This window comes from Neodiprion lecontei, chromosome 3 (genome assembly GCF_021901455.1).
Source record: "Neodiprion lecontei isolate iyNeoLeco1 chromosome 3, iyNeoLeco1.1, whole genome shotgun sequence".
In the NCBI taxonomy this organism is placed as follows: domain Eukaryota; kingdom Metazoa; phylum Arthropoda; class Insecta; order Hymenoptera; family Diprionidae; genus Neodiprion; species Neodiprion lecontei.
In genome coordinates this window covers 12,894,623-12,906,806 of record NC_060262.1, presented here as the reverse complement: position 1 = coordinate 12,906,806, position 12,184 = coordinate 12,894,623, and the positions used below count along the sequence as shown (strand labels likewise).

At 41.8% G+C, this 12,184-nt stretch overlaps 1 protein-coding gene across 1 annotated transcript in view; it reads right to left on the bottom strand.

The window, feature by feature from the left end:
* Positions 1 to 12,184, bottom strand: part of LOC124293695 (glutamate receptor ionotropic, NMDA 2B) — a 1,867,270-nt gene that overhangs the window by 1,421,973 nt on the left and 433,113 nt on the right. The gene's annotated exons all lie outside the window — the stretch shown is intronic.

Genomic DNA, 12,184 nt, shown 5'->3' with positions numbered 1-12,184 from the left:
CGTGCGCTCTTGCGAGCAGGACGGCGAAATTCGCGTAAGACTTTTCTGTTCAAAGGGACGGGTGGCTCCGCTAAAAGATCAAACCATCCCTCGACTCGAACTCTGCGGCGCTTTGACACTTGCTCGCTTATATCGCGAAGTCCTCGAGGTAACGAGTTTTCGCGTGTACAAGACAATTTTCTGGTCAGACTCGACAATAGTTTTACAATGGTTAAACAAACATCCGAGCGTCCTAAAGGTGTTTGAAGCACATCGCGTCGCAGAGATACAGGAAGTCAGTAAAGACGCGGAGTGGCGGCACATCCGGACTGATCAGAATCCGGCAGACGCGTTGTCGCGAGGTCAATTTCCACGGGAATTTTTAAATAACGACTCGTGGTTTCGGGGGCCTGTGTGGCTAGCTCAGCCCGAATCCGTTTGGCCGCAAGTCGCGATAACGCCTCAGAAGGATTTACCGGGGATTAAAAAATCATTGTGCATGTTCTCGCAATCGCAATCGGAAGAAATTTTCAAAAATTTCTCGTCATACACACGATTGATTCGTGTCGTCGCGTACTGCTTACGTTTCTCACCCAACAATAATGTCAAGGGCGCTTTGACAATCAAGGAAATTCAGGAGGCCGAGTATCGCGTTATTCGATTAATCCAACAAGCGCACTTTCAAGACGAAATCGATCGTCTTTTATCCGAAGAAAGGGTGAAATGCGCAAAACTCGGATCTCTGAATCCGCGAGTCGACGAGAGAGGCTTGATTCGCGTCGGTGGTCGTATAAATAAGGCCGATATCTCGCTCGATCAAAGAAATCCGATCCTTCTTCCGTCGCGACATCACGTAACCGACCTTTTGATTCGTCACATGCACGAAAAATTCTTTCACACTGGGATCCAATCGACATTATATAGTATCCGGCAACGATTCTGGATACTAGACGGCAGAAATCAAATACGTAAAGTTGTGCGACGTTGCGTGCGATGCATCCGGTTTCGGGCTAAACCAGAGACGTACAAGATGGCCGATTTGCCAAAATCTAGAGTAGACAATGCACCGCCGTTCTACCACACGGGAGTAGATTACTTCGGTCCGATACTCGCAAAAGAAAAGAAACATCGGAATCGGAGTAGCATTAAAGTCTACGGCTGCGTATTTATTTGCATGTCGACTAAAGCTATTCATATCGAGATCGCAAGCGATCTGTCAACAGACGCGTTCATAGCGGCTTTACGACGATTCGTCAGTCGTCGGGGCATTCCGGGCCATATCTATTCGGACAATGGGACGAATTTCGTCGGCGCGAACAGTCAACTTCGTGAATTTTACGCTGTCAGAGAGTCCGAAGACTTCCGTTCTCAACTGTACGAATTTACGTCGACCAGAAAAATTGAGTGGCATTTCAATCCGCCCCTCTCACCTCATTTCGGGGGTATATGGGAGGCGGCTGTAAAATCGTGTAAACACCATCTTAAACGCGTCATGTGCGATCTTTTGTTTACGTACGAAGAATTGACTACTCTAGCAATCGAGATTGAGGGCATTCTCAATTCGCGCCCATTGTGCCCTATTTCCACAGATCCAAACGATCCAATTGCTTTAACCCCCGCGCACTTTCTTGTTGGAAGACCGCTCACAATGCTGCCGGAAAATGATCTTTCGCTTGTTCCAGACAACCGAATATCCTCGTGGCAACTGATCACTAAGACACGACAAGAATTCTGGTGCCGGTGGCAACTCGAATATTTGAGCGAGTTACAAAAGAGACAGAAATGGATAAATCCGACCGAAAATATCGCGCTGGACACGGTAGTCCTATTGATTGACAAGAATCAACCATGTATGCAGTGGCGACTGGGTCGAGTGGTGGAGCTACATCCTGGAGACGATGGCGTAGTCAGGGTGGTCACCGTAAAAACGACTCGAGGACTCTACAAACGCAACACGAGATCGATTTGCGCTTTGCCCATAAGCGCTTGAGATTATCGGGAGAATTCAACGAAAACGATAATTTTCGAACTCTTCTCAGTTGAAATTTACAATTGATTCTTTCTAATTTTTCAAATTCGAGTTTTCGATTCATACTTACGCAAGATTCAGTCAATATACTATGTAGATGTAAGCCAAGGATATTTCTTCAAGGTCATATTCCAATTAATTATTTACTCTATGCATAAAATATCAACTTTAGACTTAAGGTCATCGCTGTAAAAGGATCAGTTATAATAAGGTTAATGACATGTACTACTATTTGCATAATTTTGTTCGTTAGCACTCCCAACGGGGGGAGGGTGTTCAGTGCCTGAGCGTCGTTTTGTGCTCGTGTCATTGCGATCTCCGTGCGAGCCGCGCTCGAACGATTCGTCTCCGCAGGGATGCCAAATCTCGCGTAGATGAGGAGGCGAGCGCGCATCACGCATTTTTTAAAACAGTCGAGTTAAGTCGTCCGTCTAGTGACGATCGTGAGTGACGCCGTGCGTTCTCTCGTACCACGACCAAAAGACGAGAGGCCCAAATATCCTCTCGTATACGTTCGCTCTACGGAGTAAGGTAGATGAGTACGGCCCGAGTGTCTCTCATTCTACACGGGACCGAGTGCCCATACACGCATACCAAGGGTCTTGCACCCTTCCATCATACAACGAGCCCGAGCGCTCTTGGTGTACTACCAACACCAATCATACTCTCATACACGTTCGCTCCTCGGAGTAAGGCAAATGCAAATCATACGAAATTCGATCGAATCGAATAAAACGAAAATCGCAATACGAAACGCACTCGAGATCGCGGTGGCATGAGCCAAACGGGCTGTAACCGGCATATACCCATTCATATACACAATCGACACATGCTTTTATACGTTTACAAATACACGTTCATACTTCGTGGGTTTTTATGCCGCAAGGCTTTTCCCACAAGAGCCAATAAACATTCATAATTCGATGGCTCAAACGCGAGAGTTTTTTTATTCAAGAAACCTCAACCTCTATCCTTCATACTAATAAAAAAGGTTCAATTCAAAACTACGAGGCAACTTCGCCTATGAAGAAGCTTCGACTATACAATAATTTGTTGTGTAGCTTAAAATAATTTCTGAAGAAATCGATAGGCGGTCGAATGGGAATTTCAACACACCTGAAAAAGAGGAAAGGCCTAGGCAAGGTCGTCTGATTCTACTTTATTGGACAGACAATTGGACCACCTTTGGCAATACAAGAATCATGTTTCGGAACGATGTACCCGTCAACAATAACCACGCTTTGTAGAAATGTCACTATAGTCGCAGAGTACCCCCGAACGCTAGTACGGGTTTTTAAGCATTTGGAACTTTCTTTCACAAACCGAACAGACTTAGACAAAAATTTACCGACCCATTTTTGATTTAGCTGAATTTATTTTTACCGGTTCTATATCGAATAAAAAGAGATACGTATTCGAGGATTTTTTTTCACATATTTTGGGAAAATAGAGTGGGTTGACAATTTAAGAATCTGGCGATTTTCGACTTGGAGACCCATTTTCAAAAATTCGTAACTCCGGTTATAATTGAGCTAGCAACTTTTTTTTTCTTTCATTTTAAAGCCAAAAGAATGAATTTTAATATAAAAATTGTCTTATTAAAAATTATTAACAAATTCATATTGTTATAAACAATTGAAATGTTTGAATCGATTTTCAACAATTGCCCCCAACTCGTAGCGAGTTCTTATTATAACCATCGTATTTCACGTTGAATTTCCTATCAAAAACGTAAAATTGATGGGTAGATCATCATTACTATTGGAAAAAAATTAATTCATCTAGCGCGGCGTGTCACATCGGCGCGTTGGGTTCCATTGCACGGCTCATTTTCGAGCCTGGTATCGTTTTTCTTTGTCATATATGTGATTATTATTATATTCTTAATAAAATAATATTATTTGTTAGCAAATAAGTCTTTGTAAAGATTATGTTCGCCCCTGTGGTTATGTTGCACCCAACGCGTAAAGTATTAATATTCAGTATCGCCACCTGTAATTCAAATTTATGAATAAGGTCTACTACATGATTGCACGTGACTTCACTGTTGGACTCGTGGCTGTTTGCTCTTAGGCTGAAGGTAATGGCGGAGGGTAGTGCATTATGAAGAAAGCTTTCAATATCCTAAATTTCATAGCTTCCCGTGGGTATCGTGATGACTTCTCTGCTGTTGTCCGCTCTTTCCAGGTGAAATTTATTACGTCTCTCTTGAATATTGGGTACTGAATTGAATGTCAGCAACTCGACCAGTCCGAGAACATAGTTTTTCTCCGGCGATAACTTGATTGGCGGGAAATACTGTGCCTCCAGCACGGAGGATGTGTTCTATAGTGTCAAAGTCAACGATTCCACCACGGATAATACTTGCTCATGTGATCCTCGTATTTTTACAGCTGTCCGCTGAGAAATTTGAGACACAAGTGGCCGCAAATTACGGTATAACATTCCTGATACCTCTTATGATTGTATTTTACGCTACCAACACCGACATACTTCATCAAATCCTTAGGTGGTTGCAAATTGCCGTAACTATCGAAATACACAACGTAATCGTAATTTTTCTTGTACGCAACGCAATGTGTCCGCAGACCGTTTTCATCATAAAGATTAATAATTGCAGAATCTAGCATTATTGGCCATGATTTCGATAGATCATTCCGCATGAAAACGCCGCGAAAATATGAAATGTTCATAATTTTAGCATATTTGCATAAATCAATGTCGGTGAGAGCTCGGTTTGGTGGCTTTGTGAGTTTTTTGTCGGTCGTAAATATAGACCTATGCCGCTGCAGTAGGGGCTCAGGTATTTGCCCAGTGTTATCGCCCCTATTGTTGCATTGTGCTGTTTGGTTACGTTCAAGTGGTGTTTGTTGGCGCGCTAGCCTCATTGACCGCTTTAGCTATACCCGCGGCACCACTTGCTAGAGTCCCAGCAGCGCTTAGACCAGCCAAGATTGGAATGAGAAGCGGTAGGATGCAGACAATTTTACCAGGTACAGGTATAATGCGAGGCACAAGAACATTCTTCCCGGACCCACGAGTAGCCGCACGGGCACCTGCCAACGCCGACTCGACGACTTTATAACCCAGTCACATGGAAGTCTTCGCAGCTTTGATGATGGATTCGAGATTTATTGTCCTCTTCCGCTGTTTACTCTTCCCACCCGTTGTGGATTTCTTCTTCGCACTCACTCCACGTATCAACAGCTTCCACGCTAATTTCCCCCATTTCAAGTTTAGATTTAGCTTTTATGGCGTTGGTGACTTCCCAGGCTACCGCTTTTTCACCCACAGTAGCGGCCTTAGTTAATCCACGATTCCACGCCTTCTCAGCAAGTACTTTGTCAGTCAGATTTCTCGCTGCGATATCTTGATTCTTTGCGAATCCAATGTCGTGATCTTTACATGCAGCGTCCAGCGAATTGATACTCAGATCACCACGAGCTAACCTATTGTTTAATTTCATTCCCGATCCGCCATACTGATACCCAGGCACGTGCAATTCAACCGGGAGATCATTGATGATTACACTAAGCAAACCTCCACCGCGTCTCTTGCGTGTGCACGTCTTCATAGTTGAGCAACAACGATCGAGAGTTCTATAAAACGTCAGATTTATATGCGGTCATCTTAGTTCTCGTTGTTACATTAACCAAGCATCACGAGATTCAAAGATCAGACGGATAAACTGCCTGTCACGAATGTCGACAAAATGTTATAGCATGGAAAGGGGCAGATAAAAAAACGTCACGGAAAATTGCTACCAAATACCGTAAGAGCAATTTTTCGCGGTCCATCCTATTTCGGCAAAACTAACACTCTCCTCTCGCTCATCACCCACGGCGACGGATTGTAATTCGAAAATTTCTACTACTATTCGAAACCTCTCATCCGGCCAAAGTATCAATTTTTTCAAAAGTTGTTAGAACCCGTGCAGGGTGTGGGTTGTTTCCTGTTTGGCGAGACCGAGGAGGTTGTAAAACGGAAAGATGCGCACCTGAACTCTGTTATGATTTTCGACGATGTGGCGAGTGAGAAGCAGGATGATATCAGAGCATACTTCAGCATGGGCAGGCATCTTGACGTAGATAGCTTTTATCTCAGTCAAACATATGCGCGTATTTCAAAACACCTGGTGCGTGACAATGCAAACTTATTGTTGCTATTTCAGCAGGATAAAATGTAACATATCCACAACGATCACATAAACACCGACTTGAGGTATCAACAATTCAAGGACTTATGCTCGGTATGCTGGAATGACGGTGATTATAGTTTCGCGGTAACTAAAAAGAATAGCGAAATCAACGAAAGAAGATATGGGAAGGGGTTTGAATGCTTGATGAGCATAAACTAAGGCGAACTTGCACAATTGTATTGCGATAATTGAGTCACCAGCATGGGGAGTACCATGATTCGTAAGCATAGCGATACGTTGGGTGAAATGTCGAAAGAAAGCGATGCCATACTTCTGAAGCATAAGATGATCAAGTTGGATAAAGACACGGCTGAACAGGTTATATGTGAAGTATTCAAGCCTTCATTAATCCGTTGCAGGAATTGGTAGACACTTCGAAGCAGCAGCAGCAAATTAAACGGGAAATCAGAACACATCCGCAGGATCTAAGAATGAAAAAAGAAGAAGAAAAAAATGATGAGAGTACCAAGGATGACGATGAGGAGGACGAGGATATGGATGATGGGGATTCCATGGTCGCGAATGATAAAACACTGTAATTTAGTGAAATTTTTACTACGGGGACACCGATAAGGAAAACAGTAAATTCCGTCGCGTAATGTTTGAAAATGTTCAGCATAAGCAAAAAGAAGGATTAAGATACCAAACACGGCGTTCAAAAGTTGATAAACGGTATAATGATTGGTGATTCGTGAATTAATTTCATCGATAATCTGATCAATATGGGGGATGAAAGTTACAATAGAACGCCAAAATTACTTGAATTATTGTTCAAAAACTCACCTGGTGCATTGATTGTAAATGACGCGGACAAGAATAATGACAAAAAAATTGTAACAATGACGAATAAGCACCGGAAACATTCCCAAGCCGATGGAAGTCTTCCTGAAGATTCAAAAAGTGCGAAGTATGATAATTTCATTGCACAACACGTCGCCTCGTCGCAAAAATCAGGTAAAGGCTTACCCGACTATTAGGTTGCACGAAAGGAGAGGCAAGAAGTGGATTACGTCTACTGGGATGATCCAAATGAAATTGCAGACCGTCTCCGACTACTTATTGCGTCACAGGCTATAGGAAATACCAGCTATTCCAACAAAATATTCGCCATTATTGCAGAGTTGCGGGAAACTGGAACCGTTCATTAGCAACAGATCAATATAGAATCATCATTCGTTTAGTGACCGTCCAGTAATGAGCATAGATATATTTGGGCAACAGTTGGAGCGCCGTGGGGGTGGAAACTTTATTTGTGGACCTCCAGGCGTTGGATTCAAAATCACCCCCGACAATCAGTATTATCTGGACGGTAAACGATTCTGTAACATAGCCGATTCACAACAGCCCAACGATGCTGTTCCCCTTGAAGTTCTCAATAGTTTGGACGAAAAGTATGAAGAGAGCATAACGCAAATCAGGGAGACCCTCAAACAGGTGCGTGTGCGTAACAGGAATAATCGCGATCATGCATACAAGTTATTTGAGCTCATTCGAAAGCTTCATGCTAGAATGACAGTACCGGAACAAACCAGCAGAGAATCAGTTCCGTTTCAAAAACAGAGCGCCTGGAAGAAGGTTTGAAAAATTGGGCAGTACAGAGCAAGATAAACAATGAAGACCACAATAGCGGATGAATTTCACAGACCCGCTGACGTAATTACCCACGTCGGTTCGTAGATGTACAGTAACGTTCATCGACGCATGCACCGTGGCTAACTATTTTTTCGATTTGTGTTACCTTTCTACTCGTATTTTATGTGTTCATGGCCGGCGAAGCAGTCGACAGAAAATGCTGATAAACTACGACAACAGCCTCTGGACGCTGTCATCCGTATAACCTTTAAGATCGCAAGAGCACCAATAACTTCTTTCACAAAGTGCATGAGCCATCAATTTAAGACTCGGCGGATGTTCAATATTTCTACAGGTTAGCATATCACGGTGGACCTAATGCCCAGAACTTTTCATAACCGATAAATATAATGCCGAGAAAAAGACGCCGTTCCTGTGCAGTGATTTGAACTGTTTTTCGATTTACTGCAACGAAACGATAATATTATAAGCGTATTACGTATAAAATTATAACAACTGCACGTAGTGAAAATGATACATGGAGTAATTCATCATCGTAGAAATGGACTTGAACTGGTAAGGGTCCTCGAACATGAATTTAGGCTTTAAACGCAAATCTTGACAATCCATAAATGGGGTTATTTCTCATCGTCGAACTATACTTGAACTGGCGAGGGGCCTCGAACATAACTTTGAGCTTTCGATGCAGAGCTTAATAATGTATATACGCGTCAGTTTCTTATTATCAAACTAGACCTTAAACTTTGGATGTGAATATTGATAACCTATACAAGGAGTCAATTTTTTACTACCGAACCAGACCAGAACTGGTAGGGAATACTTCCAGTATGTTTTGAATAAGCAGATCACATCGATAATATCAACGTTTACTTAACGAATATTAACATCAGATATAGACATTCACAGATCGACACTGGTAGCTATTCTAATCCACTTTGAATAATTTCATGCTCCATTCCGTAAGTGTAAATAAATCAATAAAATAATATTTTGTGGATTTTATGCTCACAGAGCTGTTGTTCTAAAGATCACTATCTGAAATATGATATCGCTCTTTCAATCAGTTTCATTGTTTGCTACTAGAATTCAAATGCATAATCATCCCCAATACTTTTGTTGAAAATACATATTGTTACAACGGTCGAACCACCCCGTATGTTCTATATTTCTACCCACTCTCGGTCCAGTAGTCATCAAACATTTGATGACTGATATTTGAATGATGTTACGGTTGCTGCGTCAACCTGAATGCTTTGTAGCCAGTCTGGTTCGAGATACGAAACTGAACACACGTATATAAAATACAAGCCATTTTATTGCCCAATTTATTTGTGCCTTATTGAGTTGTGAGATCACGTCCAGGATCCCCCCCCCCCCAATTACTTGTTATATCGCTGACCAGCGTTACAATATTTCGAATAGCAGCCTCGGTGAAGGCTAATGGGTAATGGTTGAAGGTATTTGTAACTTGGTGCTAGTTATAACTTTTGCGAAAAATATGGACAAATTATTACATATATCACCTTTCTTGTTGATTTCAAATTCATTCATAATGATTTTATACCGTTTTTAGATTCTGAAATGTAGTGACACATCGTTAATTTTCAGTCACCATTCGGATTTTATCTATATCTAGTTTGTGATTAACGATTTGTCAACTATTTAGATGAAATAAGATTCGCCAGAATATCATCCGGGGTAATTATAAGTACTGAAATACGGAGCAAGTTATGTAATCTATATCTATTTCCACTCTTATAATTTTTTAATCTCCAGTAATTAAAACACGGAAAAGAACACATTCTCGAAACCTTACTTATCACTTAGAGCAGCCTTTGGGAAGCTACATTATTATTTTTAGATTTCTAAATCATGTCGAACATCGATAAAATGGCTCGAAACTCAAAGTTATCTTCAAGGCCCCTCGCCGGTTCAAGTCTATTTCTACAATGAGAAATTCCCCATGTATCGATTCTCAAGATTCACGTTCAAAGCTTCAAGTCTACTTCTACGATGAGAAATTACGCCATGTATCAATTCTCAAGATTTGCATCCAAAGCCTGAAATCCACTCCTACGATGAGAACGTACCCCATTTATCGCTTCTCAATATTCGCTCCCAAAGCTCACATTCAATTTCGAGGGCCCTTGCCAGTTGAAGTCTACTTCTACGATGAGAAACTATCCCATGTATCAATTCTCAAGATTCACGTGCAAAGCTTCAAGTCTACTTCCACGATGAGAAATTAGCACATGTATCAATTCTTAAAATTGGCATCCAAAGTCTCAAGCCCAGTTCGACGATAAGAAATTACCCCATGTATCGATTATCAAGATTCGCGTTGAAAGCCTGAAGTAATTTCCGAGCCCCCTTGCCAATTCAAGTCTAGTTCGACGATCGGAACTGTGTGTCGATTCTCAAGAGCTTCGCCCAAGCATAATCCTTGCTGCGTGTATTGGCATTTTCTGAGTTTGAATTGCTGAAAGTGAACATTCAATATTACATTGCTGAAATGAGTGTTTGTTTCATGTTTAGCCTACTACACTGGTGTAATTCGATTGACTGAATTATAATTGCGTATTCACTTCTGTATCATAAATTGTATGGATGCGATTTGTTAGCGTTACATGTCATCGAGGGGTCTAAATAAACACAATCGCCACAAATGCCAGATGGATGGATAATTAGAACATGAATAGTAAAATGAGACAGACTGATATGAATTTGTTGACGATGAGAATCAGAATAAATTTCCATGTTACTCTTTTTCACTACGTGCAGTTGTTATAATTTTATACGTAATACGCTTATAATATTATCGTTTCGTTGCAGTAAATCGAAAAACAGTTAAAATCACTGCACAGGAGCGGTGTCTTTTTTCCCGGCATTACATTTATCGGTTATGAAAAGTTCTGGGCATTAGGACTTCCGTGATATGCTAACCTGTAGAAATATTTAACATCCGTCGAGTCTTAAATTGATGGTTCATGCACTTTGTGAAAGAAGTTATTCGTGCTCTCGCGATCTAAGAGGTTATACGGATGACAACGGCGAGATGCTGTCGTCATAGTTTCTCAGCTTCTTCTGTCGACTGCTTCGCCGGCCATGAACACATAAAATACGAGTAGAGAGGAAACAAAAGTCAAAAAAATTAAGTTAGCCATGGTGCATACGTCGATGAACATTACTATACGTGGACTGGATGAGACCTGGCAAGCTGATCTCGGTGACATGACAGCATACAGCTTGTAACGGGTCTTGCTTCCCCTTGAGCCTATGGCATCGATGTATGCCCGAGTGCGGTGACGCGAGTTTCTCGATCATCGATGTATGTGTGCCGTTCCTGCGGATGGCTGACAATTGAATGTCATTCCAGATAACAGAGATAGGCAAACCGGCCTCAGTGCCGGGTCGTTTATTCCTAGTCACCTTGTTTTATAATTTTACTTTCGTATACCTGTTGGTTACCGTGTTTTATACTTTCATTTTCGTATACCTGTTGGTTACTGTGTCTTATAATTTTATTTTCGTATACTTGTTGGTCACTGTGTTTCTGATTTTATCTCCATATGCCTGTTGGCTGAGGTGTTATAATTTTATCTACGTAGACCTGTCGGTTCCTGTGTTTTATTCTTTTATCCTTATATACCTGTTGGTTACTTTATTTTATTTTTATATCCCTTTTGATCACTGTCGTTATACAATTAGTGAATCCTGTTTCTTTTTATATACAATCAGACCCCCGGCCAATGTACATTCGTTAAAGGAATATCATAATATATTTTGGACTCTTATTTATTTGAATGTTTCTCCTTTTGTTATCCCGTACCTGATTATTCCGTGCTCATTCATTTAATCGTGTTTTTAAACAAGTAAATACCAAAAAGAATTTGAAAAGAGAATTACAAACTCCTACAGCAAGGGATACAAATACCTACTCAAAATCATTGACATATTTTCTGAGTATGCGTGGGCGGTGCTGATAAATTCCAAGAGTGGGAAAGGCGTGACTCCTGCCATGAAATCTGTACTGACACAGAACTGTATACCCATGCATGTACACGTTCTACACAAGCAGCACAATATCACCCGTAACGGACAGCTGGTCTCTATCACCACCGACGTTAGCTGTGGCCGTAACGTACGACGAAAACCGACGGTAACCGATCGCAGGCGACGTGACGCACACTGCAATGGTGGCCACCAATAGACCGACAGATCACGACGATAACCGACTGTAACCGACGCCTCGCTGGCACACACTAATTCGACGATCCCCCAGCCAAGCTCACGGATGAAGAAGAGACGACGACGATGCAGCGTCACGACCGATCACGATGGGTATGAATAGAAGAGCCGCGGACGGCATCGGCAGCAGTTGACCG